General features: G+C 48.3%; 1 protein-coding gene and 1 long non-coding RNA gene across 2 annotated transcripts in view; one reads left to right on the top strand and one right to left on the bottom strand.

Moving 5' to 3' along the window:
- Positions 1-24,770, top strand: part of LOC135287546 (zinc finger protein 501-like) — a 126,532-nt gene that overhangs the window by 14,820 nt on the left and 86,942 nt on the right. The gene's annotated exons all lie outside the window — the stretch shown is intronic.
- LOC135287597 (uncharacterized) lies at positions 23,597-24,247 on the bottom strand. The gene is made up of 2 exons (XR_010351189.1): positions 24,169-24,247; positions 23,597-23,913 (listed from the first exon to the last, which is right to left on the bottom strand). It is a non-coding gene; the product is annotated as an uncharacterized LOC135287597 (long non-coding RNA).

Here is a 24,770-nt window from a genome sequence, read left to right on the forward strand (position 1 = left end):
AAATCTTGTCAAGGCATGCGCAGAGCAAGTGCAGGGAGAGGCGTCACCTGGCACTCAGGGCCCTTCTCAAGCTCACTGATGATCCCTCGATGGTGAGAAGGGGCAGCGGCTGAAGCTGCATTGGGAATGCAGTCACTTGGGGTTGGCTGGGCTTTGGGCTCTGGGGCAGCTGCTCCCAGCTCTCCTGCCTCCCGCTTCAGCTGCCCGAGTTCTTCGGGACAGGCCTTTGGCCTCCAGGCCCTGCAGCGGCAGGGTGGCGTTTCACAGACCTGTGTTCCGCGCAGACCGAAAAAATGTGGAGCCTGACTGAAAGTCTTGTGGAGCTCCTGCGGGATGCAAATGGAGAGGCAGTTAAAATGACAGTCACGGTACTCAGCTTTATAATCTTGGACAAGGACCTACAGATACCCAGCCCCATTGCCCTGCAGCTGGCTGAAGCGCTCCTGCCACTCTTTGACCATGTAAGGCTCTGTGGTCCCAGCCATGACCGCTGGGTGCTGCCTGGACACTTTATGCCCTGTAGATTTGCAGGCCTGTGACCAGCTGAGACCCTCGCAGCCTATACTAAGGTCGTCTATTCTTCTGTTCATACAGAATAATAGCCAGGTGCAACTGCTCTCCATATTGCTCTTCCAAACATTGCTGACTCTTCCACTGAAAAAGGAAAGAAAGGTCCTGAAGTCACAGGTGCGACAAAGCCTGCTCCCACTCTTCTTCCACTGCCATGATGAGAATTGGCGTGTGGCACAAGTGAGTATTGCCGGGCTGCTGTTAGACCCCTGCAAGGGGGCTTGGATGCCCCCTGTCCTGGCGCCTGGCAGGCTGCAGCCTCCTCCAGGCCGTGGCACAGGGACACAGGTCCTGGGTCCTGGCCTGTGGGGACATCTCTGCCATTCTGCTGCTCACCAGGCTTCTATGGAAATGCTGCTTTGTGTGGCTGACTTCCTGAAGAGGAAGGATCTTGACAAAGTGGTAAAGAAGAAGAAACTCTGGATGTTCACAGACACCCTGGTAAGGACGGCTGGGAATCCCCAGCCTCAGCCTGGAGAAGGCCCCTGAGCGCGGTGCTCAGTGTGCGGGGCTGGCAGCTGTGCCCCTGCCCGCTGCTGCACCCAGAGGCCACGCGGGCTCTTCTCCAGGCTGCTGTGGGCCCGAGCCGGGTGCCCATGGAGCCCCGGCGCGGCGGGGCTGCGGGGCGGCCCCGCGGCTCCCTGGGCAGCAGCCGGCCCTCTGCCCCCTGCGGAGCCCGGCGCCAGCGGCTGCTGGCCGCGCCTCAGGGCTGTGCGGGCAGGGGAGGCCGGGGCTGGGCGCAGGGAGCGCCCGCCACAGGGGCTGAGCCCGCGCCGAGCCTTCCCTGCTGCCGCTCTCTGCAGCTGGCAGAGGACACGAGCCGAGCGGCCGAGCAGCTGCGCCGGGCCCTGCGCTACCTGGAGAGCCCCCAGGAGCCCCTGCGAGAGGCGGCCATCAGGTTCATGGGTGAGCCCCGAGGCCGGGCTCCTTCCCCGGCCCGCCGCAGCTCGGCCCCAGCCCCGCCCGCTGCCCCGGCAGCGCCATCCGGGCCCGGCGCCGTGGAGCCCCGCCTGGCCCGGGCGCTGCTGCCGCCCTCTGGCAGCCGTGCCCTTGGGCGGCAGCGTGCGGCAAGGGCCCGGGCTGAGCCCTGCCGGGCCAGCAGGGCGTGTGGCCGCAGCGCTGGCAGCGCCGCTGGCAGGGAGCTGTGCCGCTGCCGCCGTGACAGGCTCTGTGTTCACAGGGATGGCTGGGCGGCACCTGAGGGGGCAGCCAGGAGAGCTCCTGATGATCTGCAATGGTGAGTGAGGGCAGCGGGCTGACAGCAGGGACTGGTGGGAAAAGCTGCAAGCCCTGCCCCGGCTGTGGAGGGCACTGCTCCCGTGGGCTGAACGCACAGAGATTTCAGGGCCATGTGGGGGATTCATGGCCAGCAGCTTTGGCCTGATCCCCTTGTTCCTTGCTCCCTCCTGGCCATGGCAAGAGCCGGCTGGGATGGCAATGGCTGGGGACTCTCCTCAGCTCCTTGCAGATCTGAGACCTGACTGTGGCTCTATTCCTCTCTCCTGCAGCCCTTGAAGAAATGGCAAATGATAGCTGCCTCTCTGTCAGAAGCCTGGCTCTTCAGACTTTGCATATTCTCAGGGCAGTGGCCACCATGCGATATTCCATCTGTTGGAACCTGGACCATCAGCTGCGCAGGGTGTGGAAGACGTGGCTTCGTGTCTCAGGGCTTGGCCACCTGTGCTGCTGGAGCTCTGCACAGAGGTGATGCCAGAGGCTCTGTCTAGACGGGCCACCTGAGCCTGCTAGTATTTTCCTTTTAATGAAGATTGTTATTTTCTTCTTTTGTTTGCTTTAGTCTAAAAATATAGGACATGTTGTAACACACAGACTCCCAAGATCTTTCTTTTGCTGCTGAGGGTCTCGAGGGCATGGTGGAAGAGTGGGGAAAATGGTGCTTGCACTCAGCGAGCTGCCCAGGCGTGCAGTGCTGCAGGGACAATGGCCAGAAGCCCCTTGGCCTGTGGTGGTTCTGCTGAAGCCTTTGTGCTGCCGACAGAGCGGGTGGGCAGGGCCGGAGCTGCGGGGATCCCTGCTGGAGCGGTGCCTGGAGATGGCCACAAGGCCTGTGGCAGGCAGGAAGTGCCATCCGTGTCCTCCTGGCCGTGTGCTGCTGGCTGCATTGCTGAGGGCTCCCAGGTGCCTCTGGCTGGGGCTCCTCTGGAGCTCCTGTGGGGCTGCGGCGCTGCTGCCGGGCAGCTTGGCCGGGCTGGGGGAGAGCCTGAGGGGCTGGGGCACTGGGAGGCCCTGAGCAATTGGGTGTCAGAGGCCATGAGCAGCCCCCTGGCAGCCGCCTTGTTCCTGACAGCCGGCTCCTCTGGCGATTCCCCACAGCGTCTGCCAGGCCTGCGGCAGAAGCCCTCGAGGCTGGGCCTCAGCAGGAGGCTGGGGACAGCCCTGAGGTGCCCAGGCTGGGCTGGCTGGGGACAGGGAGGGCAAAGCTCCCCTGCTCGGGCAAGGGACGAGATGGTGGGAAGTCAGATAACCTGAGATTTTACCCCCCAAATTTTCTTTCTCCCCACTAACATTTATCTCAGGTTTGGTCCCATAATTATCTCTATGTGCCCTTTAGAAATTACTCAGAATTTTCCTCAAAAGTAATTTTGTCCCCTAGAGATCACCTCATTCTCAGCCTAGCTGGGAATTTTTTTCCAGCAATAGGATGATATTTTTTGGATGCTGGGACCACCTTAAGTGCTAAGACAAATTTCTAGTTTCTGGGAAAGCCCCTAAATACCCTTTTGTGTTGTATGAAAGAGTGCGAATATGTGGAACTGCATTTCCATTGTCACCCTGAGGGGCTTGGCAGGTGAGGGACAAGGAAGAAGTAGATGGTGAGAAAGGCCAGAGTGACTCTGACACAAATGAGATTTACAATCTGACAGGAACCAAGTGCAGGAGCTCTACCTGCATTTCCACTTTGCGATGACAGGAGTGGCAGGGAAAGCAAAGTGACTGATGCCCTATGCTCCTTGTAACCCTCTGATCCTTTGTTTGTTGTGTAGGGGGCGTAGAGATTGTAGTCCTTGTAGTGGCCCAAACAATTGGCCCATAGAAGAGAGCAGTAGCCTACTTCTCTAAACAACTGGATGAAGTGAGTAGGGGACAGCCTGACTGTGAGCAGTTGCTGCTCTTGTTTCAAACATCCAAGAAGCCTGAGAATTCACTCGAGGTCAACAAATAATTGTATTTATCTCACATTCAGTAGCAGCTCTTCTTGAGCAAAAGGGTGGGCGTTGGCTTTCACCCTCCAGATTGCTGAAACATCAGGCAATTTTGGTGGAACAATGTGGTATTACCAAACTAATCTCTTCTCCAGTTAATCCAGCAGCATTCCTGGCCACTCACCAGACAGACAAGGAACCTTTGTAGCATGACTCTATCAAAACCATGAAGTCCACTTTATTCCAGCTGCCCAGATCTTAAAGAAAGCCCAAATCCAGGAGCAGAATCTCAGTACCCAGATGGGAGTGGCTTTGTAAGAGCAGATCAGTGAAAATCAGGGTATACAATTAGCACGGAGCAATAGGGGATAGAAGTCCTAGACAAGTCAGCTCAGAAGGCAGAGATAATCACTTTAAGCTGTACCTTCTGACCAGCCTGAGGAAAAAGGATGAATATATGAACAGATTCCAAGTATGCCTTCAGAGTAATACGTGCCATGAAGCAGTTTGCAAAGAAAAGGACTATTGACAGCTCAAGGAAAGCAAATTAAGTATACAAAAGAAATCCTAAAATTGCTGGAGGCAGTGCTAGTACCTCAAGAGGTTGCAGTTATGCATTGCAAAGGACATCAGAAAGGAGAAACAGACCCCAAAAGGGGCAACAGGTTGCAAAAAGAGCAGCAGAAGAAAGCCATGCTGAGGTTCGGGCACCACTAATTCCCAAAGGTAAGGAAGAATATGACAATGATGTATGTCGTATAATCAGGAAGATCTAGAATTAGCAAGGAATTTATGAGCAAAACAAAGACATATTGATTTTGCAACTCCTCAGGGATAGACAGTTATACCTGAAAGAGCATTGTGAAAATTAATTAAGGATGAACATAATTGTATACACTGGGAAGGGGATGCCTTACATAATTATTTGATGAGGACAAGAGTAAGATGAAACCTGTACTTTGGTGGAAAGCAGGTAACCCAAAGGTGTGGAATAATGTCTTAGAACCAATGACGTCGGCCGTTTATATACAGACACAAACGGAACGGGACCACACCTGAATAGCGTCGTGAGCTGTTTATTTAAGAAGCATCAGACTCATTACATGGCTATGGCAATGGATCGATGCGAGCAACTCGCTATCCAGAGAGCAGGCCGAGGAAACTTAATGTTGCAACATATTATAAGACGGTTTCAGACCCAGTTTCAGCCAATTACATAGAGCAAAAGCATATTGACAGTAGTTCTATCCAACCACATGAAGCACACGTTGCTTTGGTGAAAACAATAGCAGCTTTTTCTCTCATACAATGGTTCGTTTATAAAAGACAAAGCATAGTGACCCATTCATATTTAACCTTCTAAATATTTACTAAAATATACTTTTTGCAACTTAGAAAGCTAAACTACACAGCTTTATTGCTCTATTTCTCATGTCTTCGCTACTGCCGATATATCTTTTCTGTTGCTTTAGCATTTCACTATCCTTACTGTCTCTGAGGCCTTTTCCCCCAGGCTTCCTAAAATCCTCTAATCCTGTGGATTCCCACAATTCCCCCCTCTGTTGACTCAAAAAGAAATCTTCAAAATCATGTTGTCCACTACTTGCTCTACTATAACACTTTTGTTTACTATCTGCTTGAGACTTGTTCTTGCGGACACTAATCATTGCTATGTTACAGCACAGCAATTTAATGCTGTGAAGGCCCAGTCACTGAAAAGATATGAATCACGTCTGACAATAGTTATAAGTCTTAACTCAAAGATTCTAGGATCTTAACTCAAAACCCTCTTCCATTTCTATACCGTCATCTGTCATTTCTGTGAGATTTCGAACATTTTCTGTGCTTCTACTTCCTACTTCTCTCTCTTGTATGACAAAAACTTCCCTGACTGTTTTGCTCATCATCTGTCGCACACACTGAAGTATGTAGGGGATTACTATCAACATCATTACCAAAACACCCAATATATAGAGACCTATCTTGCAAAGTTGCTGTCTTGGTTTGAAAAGACAGGAGCCTGTGAAGGAAGGCAAAAGCCTCCTGTGAAATGGAGAAGGTAAACCCCCTCCCTCCGAATTATCACAACTTCAGAATTAAAAAGGGCTCTCAGGCAAAGATATGGGAACAGGAATAACAGTTCTTTACTAGGAAGAAAAAAAACTAAATAACAATGTAATTTAGCACAAGCAAAACAACCACTGGCAGAGTGAGAAAAACCTGACACCCTGAGAAGTCAGGGTGCTGATAGCAGTCCAGCCAAAAGGTGGCTGCTCCTCCTGGAGCGGCGATCTGCAGCAGGGTGTAGATCCCTTCCGAAAATGCGGCGAAGGAGCAGCTGGGCCTTGGTTCCTGATTCCTCTCGGAAATCCAGCGAAGAAGGCTGTCTGTGGTCTCAGAAATGCTTGTTTTATGGTGGCAGGGATGCTTGGCTCCTCCCTCTGGGTGGAGCATCTCCCAATGGGATGATGTAACTAATCTTACCAGCCACAGTGAGTAATTCAATACCCCATTAGCAGGAGATTATCTTCCTGGCAGTGTCATTGTTCTTGAAAGAGATAAGAAAAACTGCCTAACCCCCAACAGATGGCAAAAAAAGAATACATGCTTATTTTACAAGCCAGGACATTATATAGCCCATTAGCAGGAGATTATCTTCCTGGCAGTGTCATTGTTCTTGAAAGAGATAAGAAAAAACTGCCTAACCCCCAACAGATGGCAAAATAGAATACATGCTTATTTTACAAGCCAGGACAGTTGCCTTAGCTAAGGTGTAAAGATCTATTCTTGGAACAGATCATCCAATCAGGATCTACCATCCTCTTTAATTTGGGCTGTCAAATCTTTCAGTTTTTGTATGCTCTTGTGAATGGATTCTGAATGATCAGACAGGTTCATACAAGACAGTCCTTCAAATTCCTCACAACCATGCCCTTGTGCCAGTAAAAGAAAGTCAATTGCTGCTTTATTTTGAAGGGTAGCATGTCTAACACTATCAACATCGGTTAACCTATCACTAATGGCAGAGGATGTGGCATTAGTTTGCTTGCTTAGGCAACATCCAATTCAATCTAATTGTTTCAAAGCCACTGCTGAAGCCAACTGGGGTAAAAATATACCTGCTGAAGCCCTTCTTGCAGCTTTCCAAGGCATGAAATCACTCTGACAGTTCTCATCATAACGATGAGCAGATCTTGTTTTCCTTTGTTTCCTTTTCATGACCGCTTTAGCAGAGGGCGCGACTGCAGTGAGCATCCCAATGCTACAAGGGCCACCTTCAAGGTGTGCTGGAATGCCTTGCCAAGCCCTGTCTCCACAAATGAACCAATATCCCTTAGGCAATTGCCCTGGATATAGCTCAGCCTCAGGAAGCACATCCCAACTGTTTGAAGAATTGCACCAAAAACTCAAATTTCTGTATGCAAAATAATGGGGAGTAACATTAAACTTTGGGGGGTCGCCTTTTCACCAAGCACTAGCTATGAAGGTAAAGCAAAAATCTATTGTTAAAGAACCAAGGATTTCCAAATCTTGGGGTTCAGAAGCTGCCCTGGGAAGTTTTTTGGCCCAAACATTCCAATTCAATGTGGGATTGTTTCCATTGTCAATTTCACCTGGCTTACCATTGGATTGTTTTTTGACCAAAGGCAACTCTTTTACTGGCACAACAACTAGACAAGTTGAGAAAGGTTTTTCTGGTTCCGAATTAGACAAACCTATGGTATCTGAGCTGGCTGCCTTGGCTAAGGTCACGCAAACATTTGGTTTTGGTTGTTCCACAGGCAAATCTCCACAACAAAAGAGAATTAAAACTCACGAATACCAACACACAACTTGCTTTTGCTTCATCTTATCCATGAGCTAAGTTTTGGCAGAATCCTTACATATATATCAATTTTTAAAATTTTGCTTTCAACAAAAACAGAAGCCCAAACTTTTGCCAAAAGTCAGCTCTACAAAACAAACATTTGACATACAATTGACACACTTATAAATAACATTAACACAAAATCAGAGTTTGCAGGTTCCACCGATGCACAAGGAACGTCAGGCGTGACCTGGGATCTCTCTGCTCGGCTCACGTCTGCGTACTTGCTTCCTCGGTTCTGGACTCGTCAGCACGTTCTGGGGTGCCATATGGTTTGAGGTTTTTGGCTGGAATCCACCTAATTCCAGCACCTGTAGAGACAGAAGCATACCCTTTGCCCCAGGTTATGAATCGGAAAGGACCTTCAATTTGTCCAGACTCAGGGTTTCTAATTAAAACAGGTGGATTTTCTTTCAGTTTCGCCTGAGTGTTATTTGAAAAATGCCTAAAAATTGGTGGATCAGGTTCTGCAAAGGAACTGTTTAGGAAATTAAAAACATACAAAGCTTTGTTCAGCCTCATCTGAGGTGTGACCTCTGCTCCCCCTCTCTGTTGATCTAAAATGCGTTTTAATGTTTGATGTGTTTTTTCAATAATTGCTTGGCTTGTGGGAGAGTGAGGGATATTAAAGATGTGATGAACACCTCATTCTTTTAGAAATGTGGTTAATTTTTGAGATATGTATGCGGGACCATTGTTAGTTTTGATTTTTTGGGGCACGTCCAATGAAGCAAAAGCTTGCAGAAAATGATGATAGGCATGATTACTTGTTTTACTTGTGTGAAGAGAAGTAAATATTGCACTAGAGAACATGTTTACTGAAACACAAATATTTTTAAATTTACTAAAGGAAGGGTATTTAGTGATATCTGTTTGCTATAACTGCAGGCTTTGCAAACTTCATGGATTGACTGTTCTTGTGGAAACAGGAGGCTGCACAAGCTGACAGTATTGATGATAGCTTTAGCTTGACTTTTGGTAATTCGAAATATTCGCACAAGTGCTTGTGCATTTTGGTGAAAAAAGGCACGACTCAGTTTTGCTTCTTCAAAAATGTTTGGTAAAGTGCTTGAAATAATTATTGTTAGTTTGTCTGCTTTTGCGTTTCTTTCTACTAAAAATTTAGGAAGCGAAGAATGAGTTTTGATGTGAGAATCAAAATGTGGATTAGTTCTATATTGCAAAGTTGTATAAAGACATGAAAGCCAACCATATAAAGTATCATTACTGACATCTTTTAAAATTGACTCTTCTAATTTCTTAACTATATTAGCAACATAAGCAGAATCTGTGATTAAGTTAAGAGGTTGAGGAAAGAGTTGAAAAGCTCGAACCACAGCAGCAAGCTCAACAATTTGAGGAGACTCTTCTACTATTTGAATGTCTGACTCTTAAGTATTAGTCTCTTGGTTTAACCAAGTTATGACTGATTTGTGACTTTTGTTAGAGCTACTAGTGAAGAGAGTGACTGTATTTAAAGGTTCTTCACTAAGTTTATGTTTTTCTCTAAAACTCAGTTTTGTTTGCAATAGTTTTTGAGATGGGTAGTGAACAGAACAAGCACCTGGGAAGCTTAAGAAAGCATACTGTAAATCATCAGAATTTTGCATTGCTCAATTAAGATAATCTTTTTTTAATGGCAAATAGATAATTGCAAATTCTTGGTTTGCTAAAGTTAACAGTCTGGTTCTGGCTTTAATTACAATTTGTGCAATCATTTTTAAGACTGTGAAAATTGTCTTTGGAGACTTGTAGGGAAGAAAAATCCATTCTATTATCAACAGAGGATTTGGCTCAGAAGGGTCTTACTGAAAAATGAGACTACAAAGTTGTATTTTTTCTCTTAAAACTGCAAAAAAGAAAGTTTTTTTTAGGAATGCAGCGATGAGCTTGTCTTCTTTGGAGAGCTTCTGTGATTTTGTCGAGCTCAGCACAAGCTTCAGGGGTTAAGGTTCTTGGAGAAGTGATGTCGCAGCTTCTTCTCAGCAAATCGAGAAGTGGACACAGTTCATCGCTGGTGATTTCCAAAAGAGGTCTGACCCAATTGATTTCCATCCCCCGGAATTCGTATATCCCAGGTTTCAGCCCCCCTGTGCCTCTGCTGAGGCAGGGCGACCTGGTTCGGGAACTGCATGGCAGCCACCTCAGGCTGCTCGGGCCAATCACTCACAGACACCAATATGGTGGATGGTAAATGGCGTTTATTCCCTGGTTACACAGCCTTATATAACCTTTGTCTGCTTACGCCATGAACCGGGAGAAAGGGGAGGTCCCCCCATGCATAGACCTCCCTGCTGCATGAACAGGAGATCTAGACCGCGTCTGTTCTGCAGGGCGACCTTGGAAAGGGAGGAGAGGGATTTTTCCAAAAGGGAGATAGACTCCTATTTTCTGCAAGTCTTCATCAATGGTTGCTTGCAACCGAGAGAGTCCCTGTTGCTGGGTCACAAGGGCTGAAACACCTGTGCCTGTGCCAAGGGCTCCTAAACCGAGGAGCATTGCAAAAGTAATGCTGGTAATCGCCTCTCTCTTGCGAAGCTGGTGTGAGTCGTCAGAAAGGAGATGTATTTCTTCCTCTTGATGATATAGGACCCTGAGAACGATAAGAACTTGGACACAAAAATCAACCGAGGAATTGAAATGATCAAGATAAATGCAAGGGCTGACTCCTGATTGACGGCACACCCACATCTCTGGCTTAGCTGGGATCGCCCATTTGCTTGGGCTTTGGGGTTGTGAGATTTCCTCGCAAAGGATGCTCTCTTGTCTGGCTGCGTCTGATCTGCCTAAGCACTTTCTTCGACCTGTGACCTGACTCAGAGTGATCCCTCGTCGGGGTGTGTCCCACCTACACTGGGGTGGACTCTGTTGTGTAGAGAAATTAAAGGAGATATTTAAAGCAACACCTTCATAAAAAGGAGGTTTGGGGTTGTAGCAAAGCCAGCAGGACTCGGTGAGATCTGGATTTGACTGGTTTAGGGATAGGAAGGTAGCATTGAGCATGTCAAAGAATGGGTCTTGGGAGGCCGACTCAGGTGCTTTAGGGCGTAGGGTTGGAACCGAGTCATATGTAGCTTTTGCCTCAAACTTGTTTTCTGCAAAAAGAGGATTGGGTCCGAGGGAAATGAGTGTTACCTGTGGGAGTCTAATGATTTGAATGTTCACCCAATGGGTGTAGAAGGCACAAACGAACACTGACCAAACTTTACCAGTGGCCCAACTTTTGTGTGTCGGTTGCAGGATGGTCATGGTATAGCCTTTGCAGGTGTGACGTAGTCCGTTTGGGGGATCATCAATCGTTTTGTCGAGAGTGAAGAGTGGTTCATGACAGCCCTTAGGGGCATAGTTAACTTGCAAAAATTCATCGGGTAGCTCTGGCGACCATCTGTTACTTGTCACAATGGTCTCACATCCCCAGTACCCACAATAGCCATACCCTGGGTAATTGCAGTAACTCTTGCCTGGATTTGAGGCTGGACACCAGAAAGTTTGGTACATTTCTGACTCCCTAAAACTAGGAAGCTTTAGGCATTTGAGAGGGAAACAAATCCTTCAGCCTAAATTCAAAGGAAGGACCACCCGGCATTGTTGTTTCTCTGATTGCCTCATCATCCAAAAGGTGACGCAAAACCCACCTGAATGGCTGATAAGGGTAACGTTCCGCATCACACATGCTGACCAAACCTATCAGCAAAAGGACGCAAAGGTATCATTGCCATTTCCCTTTCAGCTGCGCAGAGCTTTCTGGTCTTGTTGGGCTGTCCAATGGTCTGCCGCAATTTTCTGGTTGTTGGAGACGAGGGCGATCACAGATCCAGTCCTGTAAAGAGAAACTCACAGCTTTCATTAGATTGATTCCGCAGCTCTGGCTTGATTGATTCGGCACCACTTGTTGGCATAAGCATTCTAACGTGACTGGACCCTTCGCCTCTGCAGGCAAGGCAGAGGAGTCAATCGCCGCTTAGAGACGGTCCACAAAGTGAGTAAAGCTTTCGCTTTTGGCTTGCTTTATAATGGACCACAGCGCTGGCTTGGCAACCACCCCGCAAGCTATATGAATGGCTTCTCTAGCCGCGCAGGTGGTTGCCGCCACTTCTGGGGCCCGTAGCTGCTGGTCTTGCAATTGGGGTGTAATCATTGTTGGGTCAGTGCACATTAGTCGCTGTATACTAGAACCGTGCGATGGGTGGTCCACACCAGCTGCCTGAGCGAGTTGCTTTGTGCATTCATCCTCCCACTCTTGTTTAAAAACAATCATTCCTGCCCCATCAAAAATCATCCTACATGTTTGTTTTATATCAAATGGGAGCATGTCATCATTTCCAAAAACGCTGTCAATAAGGGTGGAAACCATAGCGAAGTTAATCCCTTTATCTGCGATTGCTTTAACGATCGCTCTTGTAAAGCAGTCCGCAGAGCCCGCACAACTTTGTCCCATGACTTGAGACATTTCCCACTACCGGGGGACATGGTGTCCTCTGCCAAAGCTTTGGTGCACTTATCCCATATGTCCGAGTGGAGTATGTCCACCGGGCGATCAACAACTCCTATTTGCAAAAGCCTAGTAACGACGATAGTAAATTCTTTGGGCCTGCAATCGATGCCCCACTGTTTATGCAATTGTAATACGACCTTCGTGAGGCCTTCCATCCTTCTCTCTGGTCCGGGAGCGTTCTCCCCGCCAGGCTGGTCCCACCGCTCCGGCCGCCGTTCACTCGTCCAGGTGAAATCCCGTCCCCCGGAATTCGTATATCCCGGGTTTCGGCATGACTTGTTGCCTCTGCTGAGGCAGGGCGACCTGGTTCAAGAACGGCACGGCAGCCACCTCATGCTGCTCGGGCCAATCACTCACAGACACCAATATGGTGGATGGTAAATGGCGTTTATTCCCTGGTTACACAGCCTTATATAACCTTTGTCTGCTTATGCAATGAACCGGGAGAAAGGGGAGGTCCCTATCTTTCTTTCCAGCGTGAGATCTTTTGATCGCCTGTCCCTATCTTCCCACACTTCTCTATCCTCCCACACCCCCCGACCGGGCAAAGCAGATCCCAAGCCCGTCTTGGCCAATCCTGCTTGTACAGTTTCAGAACACATAATTCCTTTATTACAAAACCTCTGTAAATTATCATCTACCACCTCTGCGCGGCTCGCACCGCCCCCCGCCCCCCCCCCCGCCCCCGAACAGAACTCACGCACGTTCTGATTCTTGGAATGCAACAAAAATTCTGAATATATTTCCTGACACGGCAAGAGTTTATTTTTTCTCAGAGGGAGGGGCAAAGGACTGCTCTCAACTGCAGAAATGCTGACAAGCTTGGAAGAAACAGGCGACGCGACCTGACATGGAAGCTGTTCCAGTTCGCAGTCTCCGGAAGACGCTTTGGAAGGGAAGGAGTTCTGAGGGGAACCTGAAACTTCCACAGAAAAGGACGGTGACTCGGTATTACTTGGATTTAAAGGATCTGAGGAAGGTATTTTGTTGTTTGGAAATATCTGTATTACAATCAGTATGTTTAAAACACTCTAACAAAGCCTTAGAAACAGGCACGAGTTTGCTTACAGTCTCGTCCTTTTTGAGAGAGAACAGATTATAGATTTTCCGGTTTATTTGATACCAAAAAACAAAGGTAAAAGCAGACTGCAAGTCTGTATTTGAGTGTTTGCTTTTACCCAGACTAATAAGTCTTCCAGTTCATTTTTTGTGATATCTGAACATCCTTTATCTTGTAATATTTTCTCAAGCTGGTAAAAAAATGTCCTATTCAGTTTTAGATAAATGATTTCCCATTTTTGTCACCCAGGAAGCCCCTAGAAAAAGATTACATACAAAGACATCAGATGGAGACGACGAGGGGATGAAGTATTCCTCCTGTTTAACAACCTGGGTCTCCGGCGCCTGAGTTTTTCCAAGATTTTCTTTTTCATCTTAGTCTAAAGTTATCCTCACAGAGGGGAACCATTTGACGCCGGCCGTTTATATACAGACATGAATGGAATGGGACCACACCTGAATAGCGTCGTGAGCTGTTTATTTCAGAAGCATCAGACTCATTACATGGCTATGGCAATGGATTGATGCGAGCAGCTCGCTATCCAGACAGCAGGCCGAGGAAAATTAATGTTGCAACATACTATGAGACGGTTTCAGACCCAGTTTCAGCCAATTACATAGAGCAAAAGCATATTGAGAGTAGTTCTATCCAACCATATGAAGCACACGTAGCTTTGGTTAAAACAATAGCAGCTTTTTCTTTCATACAATGGTTCGTTTATAAAAGACAAAGCATAGAGCCCCATTCATATTTAACCTTCTAAATATTTACGAAAATATACCTTTTTGCAACTTAGAAAGCTAAACTACACAGCTTTATTGCTCTATTTCTCATGTCTTCGCTACTGCTGATATATCTTTTCTGCTGCTTTAGCATTTCACTATCCTCACTGTCTCTGAGGCCTTTCTTTTTCCCAGCTTTCCTAAAATCCTCTAATGCTATAGATTCCCACAAACCAATCCACAAAATAGGACGAGAGTTGATCTTGGCATAGTAGACAAGGGACAATATCGTGGACAGCACTGGCAAGTTGATTTTCTGAATTGCCAAGAAAAGGGGGCTATAAATACCTTTTACATTTCACTGATACCTTCTCAGTGTGACCTAAGGCATTCCCAACCCAAACAAATAAAACCAAAGGAGTTGTCAAGATTTTGTTAAACAACATAATGGCCTGGTTCCGAGTGCCTTTAGACATCTCCTCTGATCGAGGGCCATGTTTCCTAGCAAATATTGCACAGCAACTTTGCAATAATCTCCAAATCCACTGGTACCTACACATGCTGTATTGGCCACAGGCCAGCAGGCAAGAGGAAAAGAGGAATTATCTGCTAAAACAATAAATAGTCAAAACTGGGCAAGAGGCCAACATACCTTGGCCCCAGGCCCTACTTTTGGCTTTATTATGGATTCAAGAAGACCAAGAACAAAAGAAAATCTGAATCCTTTTGAAATACTGTACAGAAGACCATATAAGCATAACTATCAAGGGGAAGACACTGTACAAGTTGGGGAGGGGTATCTGCAGAACCATGTTGTGCAACTGACACAACAGCTGCATCAAATAAATCAACACATTTTGAGCAGAGGAGCAAGAGGATGCTCCTCTCCACAAATCCAGCCTGGGGACCAGGTATATGTCAAATCCCCTGGGGGAAAGCCTCTTATCCCAAAATGGAAAGGACTCTATTTGGTACTTTTAATCACTTATACAGCCTTTAAAGCTTGAAGCATTCACCTCTTGGCTACACTGTTCCAGAATTAAAAGACTTCTGCAAAAGGCAAGAGGAGTCCACAACTGGACCTCAGAAAGAACAGAAGAAACCAAGATGCGCTTCACACCGTCATCATCTTCCCGATATTTCTGATCAGAATCCAAGCCACAGTAGGTGACTGTCACTACCATCATGACCTCCTTGGCCTTCAAGATCCTGCTAGATGGAACATTCAAAAATATTTGGGACCTAATTGGCTAAAAGGGAATAATAAGGTAAAAACACTTTATGCTATTTTAAGGATTAATGACCAAGCAGTTGAAGATTGAGGAAAACCTGACTCCATGCTGGCCTTTCTTGTCCCACCTGAAAGCAGGACCTCTATGGCGTGTAAATTTGAAACTCACAAACCTCTTTTAGTTGTGATTACTACAGTGACCATGCGCATCCATGACCTTTCTAAAAAGCAGCATGTGAATCCATTTTAATGTGATTCCTATCAGGATTTTTGTGGTATGCAAATTAAAATGGGAGACTATAACCTAGCACAAGATAGTTCCCTTCTTCTGCAGTGCACAGGTGGGGTGGGAGGACCATCATCACACAGAGATACAGGAATTGAGCCTGCCAGGAATGTGACCCAACACATATTGTTTCCAGCAGGCAGCTCTTGTGCCACGAGAATAATAAATTGTCCTGTTGGTATGCTTAGTACATGGAACAGGTCTCATAGAGGATCTGCTTTTGAGAACTGAATTTCATTCTTGGCTTATTCCAGGCCATCAGAAATAATAACCAATCAAGTTGGAGGGGAAGCCGGAAGCACAATCATCCTGTTAGGGTATATCATGCCCAATGTCATGACCGTGTGATGGCAACCCAGATATGCATGGAATCCTGACAGCACAACTACATCCTCTTATGGGCTGAGGTACTCAGAATACTCAGCCATTTGTACTGGGAAATTTAGTAAAGTAAGTGTAATTTGTAATACTACCAGGGGCCATTGTAAGGTTTCTGAAGGTTTCTGAAACGCTTGCCTAAAGGCAGGCAATGTATCTGAAGAAACCAGTTACCATGCCTTGGGTACTCGACAAGGAGCGAAACAGAACGGGTCACACAATAGGCATTTAAAATTAAAACAAACAACTTTACATGAGCAAACAATGGCATAGCGCAGGACCCATGTGTGAAATAATATAGTCTTTCACTCTGTGGTAAGAAAAATAAATGAACAATTGTTGCTTCTAAATCCAAGGTACTCTCTGAAAATGCTGGAGGTAAAGATACAGGCTAATAGATCCAAAATTAAACAGCAATACTACCCATTCATACAGCAAAGCCTAAAAGGCTGGGAGTCATGGATGCATTCCCAGATACCAAATCATAGGTCTAAAAAAGGCTTAAGGGGATGGTTTGGGTCTGAACTGGGAATATGAAATTCTATTGATCAAGAAGTCTTAATAAATGAAGCACTGTGAGTTCTTATACAGGACAGACACAAACTCCTCTCAGATCAGCCCTGCTAACACTTGCCCAAACCCAAAGCCTGGCAGCTAACCTATTAACCACCCTGGCCAACAATACACAGCAGGATTGTTTCCAGCAGTCGTTGGCTTTATGGGGAAACTACAGGGTAACATTTATTTAGCATTTCAATGTAGACCAGCTCAGCTGTGGCTACAGTCTGGAATCTCAGGAAAACTTAAAAAAAGGAGAGCTGGGGGAAATTACCAAGAGAATTAACTAAATCATGCCTAAAAATGAAACCACAAAGGAGTTTGAAAAAGACTTCCACACTTGGTGGCAATTGGTCAGTTTCACATAGAATGAACGGAATACTGCAGTCTTTTACATTAACCATTAAGAATGCAACAAAATACTGTGTAATTCCAGTTTTGGCCTGTGTGAGATCTGCTTGCACAACTATGACAACAGATTCATTAAATGAAACTGCTAATGGTACTACCTTCTCTATTTGTAATTCACAACCAAAAGTGGATGTGACTTGAGCTGCACCACACAATAACTTCTCTTGAGATTATGCAGAATGTGTATGATGTGTATCATGAAGCACCCAAATTCCAAACTGGAAGGAACATTGATGTACTAAAACAAATGCTGTACCAGCCTAATATAGAATTGCTAATGGCAGAAGTAAAAAATGCATCTCACAGAGCCTTATGGACACTCAAATTGGTATCAAAGAAGTTACCAAAATCATCACTAAAATAGGGAAAGATAGAGAACATAATGAGTCAGATGTCTTCTTGTGATGGACAAATCTTCAATCACCAACAGCTCCTCAGATTTTTAGCTTCCTCAGCAAACCCGTACTAATTTTTAAAAAAATTAACCCTCCTCTAAACCATCATGAACCTATGGATGTGGTAGAAAATTAAAAGAGCAGCATAACAGTACATATGTCCTGTGGACTGTGGAGGGAATCTTGCAAAAGAAATTGCATCAGGATAAAGAGAAGGGGAGGATGAAACAAGGCCTTTGTTTGACACAAGCACAAGCAATTCACATAAGCAAACAAGTACTTAGCACAGACACAGGGAAGTACTTAGCACCAGTTAGCATAAGAAAAACCTGGCGGGCCTAACTTGACAGGAGAGGGACTTGAAAAAAGCTTTAGACACATTCTAGCAGAAGAAGGAAGGGCAAGTAGGCAATGAGCCCTGTGCAGGGAAGCCATGAGGAAGAAGTGCTGCTTTAGGGCATGGAGACCGCTCTGGCCAGCGCCTGCACATCAGCTTCAAGTACAGGAATCTGACAGAATGTATTTCTAACCCCCTGCCTATGCAATCACCTCAGCAGGGTAAAGATGGATGGTATTTTTGATGCAATTCCTACATCAACCCACTGAAATTTATACATGGCAGAGAAGCATTTTGGTGGGGTGCAGACCCTGCCCTCCCGTCAGCTCAAGAAAAGGGCTTTTGGTGGACAGTGCATTTGTCTGCAGATCTCTTTGAATTAGGGAGACCCCTCGGGACTGCTGTATCCTGAGGGAACACCATGGGCCCTGACCTGTGCCTCAGCTTCCTGGACCGCTCTTGGCCAGCATCCTGACGTGGATGCAGGACAGCTGCCAGGCACTGCTGGGACCCAGCGGGACAGGACCGGCTGTCTCGTGGCCACTTTGCAGCCCTCACACAGCCAGGGCCACCCTGAAACCAGACAAAGGCTCACGTGTCAGCAGAGAGGAGCAAGGAACACTGGGCTCCTCTCAGGGGATCTCAGCATGGTGCTGCAGTGGGAGGGGCAGGCAGGCCACCCACCTTCAGGGCATCCCCTGCATCAACAGGGCGTGCATTTTGGCCTTTTCATCCCTCCACACCAGAACCAGGCCTGACATCTCCTCCTCTGCAGTTTTTCCACTTAGGACGTCATCTCACGCTTGGCCAGTGCATCAGATGAGGCCGCAATGGCTTCTGATACCACCTCCATGCCAACCACAGCTCCATTGTGTGCTGTTCCTCTTTCACAGGTTAACTTCCCATCAATTGACCAATCCATTGTTTCTCTCAAGGGTCACATTCCCACCAGTTCAACCATAAGGTTTCCTTCACTGTCTGTTCTTCATTATCTTGCTGACGTGCACAGCAGCAGATCAAATGTGGCAGGGCCTTAGACACGACTTGCTCCTGACACACAGGCTCCTTGTGCCACTGCTGGCCTTCCGTGTGCTCAGCAGGATCTGTACCTGCACAGGGTTGTGGAACTGCACCTTCAGCACAGGGACCGTGCCAGCCTGAGCTGCCCTCGTTCCTCTGGGTCTGTGCACAAAACACGGCGTGGCAGAGAACGGCAGCAGGGGCCTGTCTGTCCCAGGGCCCCGGATTTGTTCTGCTGCAGCTCCACAGGGATGCAGGCAAAGTGAAGAAGCCAAACTGTTTATTAATGGAAGGCGAAGGAAAGGGATGAGCTGGGTGGGGAAAAGGGGAAGGGCAGGATCTGAGGACTGGAGGGAAAGAGCCGTGAAAAGGGAGGGAGAATGGAGGGAAAAAGAAGGGATGGGCAGAGTCTGAGGGCTGGAGGGAGGGAGCTATCTATAAGCAAGGAGAGGGCTGAAGCCATGCAAGTTTCCCACAGGCTCAGCTGTGCCAATCATCAGCGGTGCCTGGAGCTCCAGCTGGTCTCTTCTGGTCTCAAGGCAGTCTCATCTTCCATGGCATTTGCAGGTCTTCTACAAACTCTGGTTCTTCTGTGCCAGTTCTGCAGCTCTCCCACTGTCTATCTGTTGAACTAACATGTATGCCGGGGAAGGGCTGTCATCTCTCCTCAGGGCTTGAAGGGCTGGAAGGGAGAGGAACAGAGCCACAGTCAGAGCCTGGATCTGTGGGAATCCTAGGAGACCGTCCTGCCAGGGCCATCCCACCCAGCTCTGGCCATGGCCACAAGAGAGGGGGTGTCAACTGGATCAGCTGGCCACGAATCCCCCCCACATCTAGGCCATTCCCACTGACTAAGAAGATACCTTTGGGCTACTCAAAAGATTTCAAGAGGTTTTCTAATGCTCTCCCAAAAAGATTGGGTGACTCCGTGAAACCTTGCGGTAGCACCATCCACCCAAGCTGTTCCCTTCTACCTGTATCCGGATCTTCCCACTCAAAGGCAAAATAGTCTCTACTGCCCTCATCCAAAGGGCAAGTCCAAAAGGCATCTTTCAAATCCACTACACTGAACCAGGTGTAATTAGGGGGCAATTGACTCAACAAAGGATATGGGTTAGCTACTATGGGAAAATGAGGAATAGTTCTTTGATTTATTGCCCTTAAATCTTGAACCAGTCTGTAGCTCCTGTCAGATTTATTTACCGGTAAAATGGGAGTATTATGGGGTGGCATGCAAGGTTCTAATATTCCTTGCCGTATTAAATTTTCAGTTACTTCTTTTAATCCCCTCCGCCCCTCCAGTGATATTGAATATTGCTTCACTCAGATTGGTATTTCTGGATTTTGTATTTCAACTTGAATGGGCGGAATGTTCAACCTCCCTACTTCACCTGAATGCCAAATGCTATTATTAATTTCCAGATTATCCTCTTCATTTAAAGAATAGATTTTGAGTTTTCCTTCACAGGGGTTTATCTGTATTCCCAAGGCTATTGTTAAATCTCTGCCCAACAAATTATTCTCAGCCTCCGGGAGCAACAATAAGTCACTCACTCCAAATCTCTCATCTGTCTCTATTTGCACCCCTTTAAATACAGGAAGTGGAAAAGCCTCTCCCTTAACTCCAATTACTGGAATTTTCTCCTGACTTATCTTACATCCCTGTGGTAATTTCCTTACTGTTGACCTAGAATCTCCCATGTCCACTAAAAATATAATTTCTTCACTATGGGGACCTATTTTTAACTTTATCAAGGGCTCTTCTGGTTGTGTTTCAGTCCCCTTCATTAAATAGAGCCCCTGACCACCCTAATCTTCCTGAAAATTTTCCTCATCTTGCTGCTTTTTCCTACAACTTTTTTGTAGGTGTCCCTTTTTATGACAATAAAAACAGGTGGCTCCTGTACCCATAAAGGCAGGGCAAGAATTTTGGAAGTGTCCCTTCTTGTGGCAGAAAAAGCACGTGGGTCCTGGGTTTCTAAAAAGAGGACCTGACGTCTGCTGTTTGTTCTTTCCTGAGGGTTTTTCTCTATTCAAAGCTGCCTGCATTTCTTTAACTGCTGCCACCAAGATTCTTGCATCTGCCCTCTGCTTCTCCTCATCCCTCTTTACATACACCTTTTGTGCTTCTCTCAGGAACTCCTGAAGCCCCCTGTCCTGCCAATCTTCTCGTTTCTCCAGCTTCTTTCTGAGGTCTCCCCAAGATTTCGCCACAAACTGAGGTTTGAAAAGAACCTGCCCAGCTGCAGAATCAGCATCTATACCTGAATATAATTGCAAGTCCTCCTTTCATCTCTCTAACCATGCTGCCGGGGACTCATCCTTTCTTTGATGCTCACTCAAAGCTTTTCCCATATTTTGCCCCCTGGGCACTGCGTCCCAAATTCCTCGAATAATTGTCCACCGAAGATCACTCATATTCTGCTTATGCCCCACGTCCTGATTATTCCAATTTGGATCCTGCACAGGCCATTTCTGATCACCCCGCTCTGGTCCCTGATGTTCTCTGTCCCAAATCCGCATCCCTGCCTGTCAGATCATCTCTCTTTCTTCTCTGGTAAACAAAATTCCTAGGATAGACTGCAACTCCACCCGGGTATATGTGTTTGGTGCCAAAACCTCATCCAACTATTTTGCCACTCCAACGGGGTCCTCTGCATCTCGCCCATCTCCTTCTTAGACTCCCTGACATCCCCTGTATTTATGGGAGCACTCACATAACTAATAGGTGGTCCCTGTCCTGCATTTGCCATTGGAACCCCTTTAAGTGGGTAATAATCGATTTTCCCTTTCTTCCCCCTCATCTCCATCATTCTCCTCCCCTTGCCTCCCCCTGCCTCTGGTGCTGTGTGCCACTGGTTCCTCTTGAATAAGAGGTGCCTTTGGATTCACAGGGGGACCCTCAGACACTCGAGGCTGAGCTAGCTGCTTAGGTTGTCCATAGGGGGGTGGGAGATGATTCAATAGGTCTCACAGCTCCTACCTGTTCCATTTGACCGCTTGCTCTTTGCTTAATAAAGGATACAACGGGTAACCCTTACCTTCTTGCTTCTGAACAACAAACCCACTTCTCCCCTCAGGGATCTGTAAGGCAGCATACTCACTCTCTTCCTGATTAACAGGCTCTTTGGAATTCACATATATATTTAGAGCCTGGCAAATCCAATCCTCAAATGATCCAAACTTAGGCCAATAGAAATTATTTTTCTGGATCATTTCCTTTGTCTATTCAAACATACAATACTTAATCATTTTCTGCTTACTTTTTCCCCTTCGGGATTCTCATTCATCTTAAAACTGTATCATCATCCCCAGCGGGCTGTCTTGAGGAATGCTCTCTTCTTGAGAATTTCTTTCACTGTCCTCAGATCCTCCAAATTCCTGCGAATTTTTCACACAATCCGCAGCCCCTGGGTTTAGGCACTTACTTTTTCCCTGACTTATCCCTTGCGGCACCAAACTCCAGTAGCAGGAGAATCTTGGTTTCTCACACTCACCCCGTGGTTCCACTGCCTCACTTACTCCTCTGTCACACTACCTTCTCAAACTACTTGTTCTACACCTATTTATTTTTCTCTCTTTCTCAATCTATTTCCACTTCTCTTTTTTAATTTTCTCCTTCTTCCTCAATCTATTTCTACCTTCCTTTCTTCATTTATTTTACACTTTTCTGGTTACCTCTTCTCACTATTTAATCACATACTAAACCTCTAGCTATCAACTCTTCAAAGGAAATTGAACTAATTCAATCACTCTTCTTCTTAGTCTCCTTACTGAGTCACTCTCTGCTGCTCAAGCACCTTCCCACAGGTTCTTGGACGAGGAACTCCCTTCCTTCCTTGGTCAATCCCTCCCAGGGCCTCCCTTGTTCACTCCTTCTTGCTTTCTTCCTTTCTCGGCCGGTCTCCTGGTGGAGATCTCGCAAACGCAGTACCGGCAGCTCCCACTCACTTTGGGGGTCCAAGGCTGCCCAGCCCCCGTCTCAGATACTCCACACACACTCACACATGCACACAGCAGCCCCCCAGACCCAAAACCTCGTGATACTCACAGCCTCCTTTCCTCGCGAGGGTCTTGGTGCACAAAGAAGTTTTATATGGCTACTCCCTTTCTCCTCTAAACCGCCACTCTGATGGGAGCCTCATTTGCGCGCTCATAATAACTAATTTGCTTACGTGTTGTTGTAATTAAGGCTCTCTTTTCCAAGGGAGACTGGTCTAGTCTCAGGACCACTTAAAAGTCTGGTGGTGGGGAGCTCCTTTCCCGAGGGCTATCCATCTCCCCGGGACTTGGAGAGCCTTCCTGGGTGTCGGCACCAAAATTGTTCTATTTGCCTTTCTTCAGCCCCTCTGGGCTCAGAGTTGCTGCTCTTCTGGCTCAATCCTGCCTAAAGCCAGAGAGCTCGGCCTCCCCCACGGCAACAGGAACAAGACTTGGCAAGCAGGCACTGGAGCTCAGTGCCTAAGGCTGAGGGGCCGCGGGCTCCAGTCTCGAGCACAGGGAGGGCACACGCCCAGCCCCACAACTCCTGGCCTCACAGCCCTGAAAGGCCGGGACCAGGGTTCCACACCTGATGCCAGGGATTCCCTCCAAACGCCCACTGAGGAAGCGCCAGAGCAGCCGGCTGTCAGGAACAAGGCGGCTGCCAGGGGGCTGCTCATGGCCTCTGACACCCAATTGCTCAGGGCTTCCCAGTGCCCCAGCCCCTCAGGCTCTCCCCCAGCCCGGCCAAGCTGCCCGGCAGCAGCGCCGCAGCCCCACAGGAGCTCCAGAGGAGCCCCAGCCAGAGGCACCTGGGAGCCCTCAGCAATGCAGCCAGCAGCACACAGCCAGGAGGACACGGATGGCGCTTCCTGCCTGCCACAGGCCTTGTGGCCATCTCCAGGCACCGCTCCAGCAGGGATCCCCGCAGCACCGGCCCTGCCCACCCGCTCTGCCGGCAGCAAAAAGGCTTCAGCAGAACCACCACAGGCCAAGGGGCTTCTGGCCATTGTCCCTGCAGCACTGCACGCCTGGGCAGCTGGCTGAGTGCAAGCACCATTTTCCCCCTCCTACCCTATCCCCTACGGACCCTGGGCAGCAAAAGAGAAATCCTGGAGTCTTTGTATTATAACACATTCTATATTTACATAGAAAAAAAAATAAAAAGGAGAACATTCTAAAAGAAAAACAAAATTCCTGAGTACTCAGGTGGCTGCACCAAAAAGAGCCTCTGGGATCAATTGTCCACAGAGCTCCAGCAGCTCTGCCTGCTGAGATGTTACAGATGAGGCTGAGCCTTCCACACCCTGTGCAGCTGATCTTGCAGTCTCTGGAACTTGGATATCGGAGCCCGCTCTGCTGCCTTGAGAATGCACAATGTTTCAATTGCCACACTTTGGATGGCAATACTGATGTCATCTGTCATTTCTTCAAGGGCTGCAAGAGAAAGAAACAGAGCCACGGTCAGAAGCTGGACCTGCAGGGATGCGAGCAGAGCCCCCTGCCAGGGCCATCCCAGCCGGCTCTTGCCATGGCCAGGAGGGAGCAGGGACCAAGGGGATCAGCCTGAAGCTGCTGGCTATGGATCCTCCACATGGCCTTGAAATCTGTGTGTGCTCTGCCCAAACCAGCCGGGCAGTGATTGCAGCACCCCGTGCCAGTCCCTGCTGTCAGCCCGCTGCCCTCACTCACCAGTGTAGATCATCAGGAGCTCTCCTGGCTGCCCCCTCAGGTGCCGGCCGGCCACCCCTGTGAACACAGAGCCTGTCAGGGCGGCAGCGGCACAGCTCCCTGCCAGCGGCGCTGCCAGCGCTGCGGCCACACGCCCTGCTGGCCCGGCAGGGCTCAGCCCGGGCCCTTGCCGCACGCTGCCGCCCAAGGGCACGGCTGCCAGAGGGTGGCAGCAGCGCCCGGGCCAGGCGGGGCTCCACGGCGCCGGGCCCGGATGGCGCTGCCGGGGCAGCGGGCGGGGCTGGGGCCGAGCTGCGGCGGGCCGGGGAGGGAGCCCGGCCTCGGGGCTCACCCATGAACCTGATGGCCGCCTCTCGCAGGGGCTCCTGGGGGCTCTCCAGGTAGCGCAGGGCCCGGCGCAGCTGCTCGGCCGCTCGGCTCGTGTCCTCTGCCAGCTGCAGAGAGCGGCAGCAGGGAAGGCTCGGCGCGGGCTCAGCCCCTGTGGCGGGCGCTCCCTGCGCCCAGCCCCGGCCTCCCCTGCCCGCACAGCCCTGAGGCGCGGCCAGCAGCCGCTGGCGCCGGGCTCCGCAGGGGGCAGAGGGCCGGCTGCTGCCCGGGGAGCC

Source organism: Passer domesticus, chromosome 30 (assembly GCF_036417665.1).
Source record: "Passer domesticus isolate bPasDom1 chromosome 30, bPasDom1.hap1, whole genome shotgun sequence".
Classification (NCBI taxonomy): Eukaryota; Metazoa; Chordata; class Aves; order Passeriformes; family Passeridae; genus Passer; species Passer domesticus.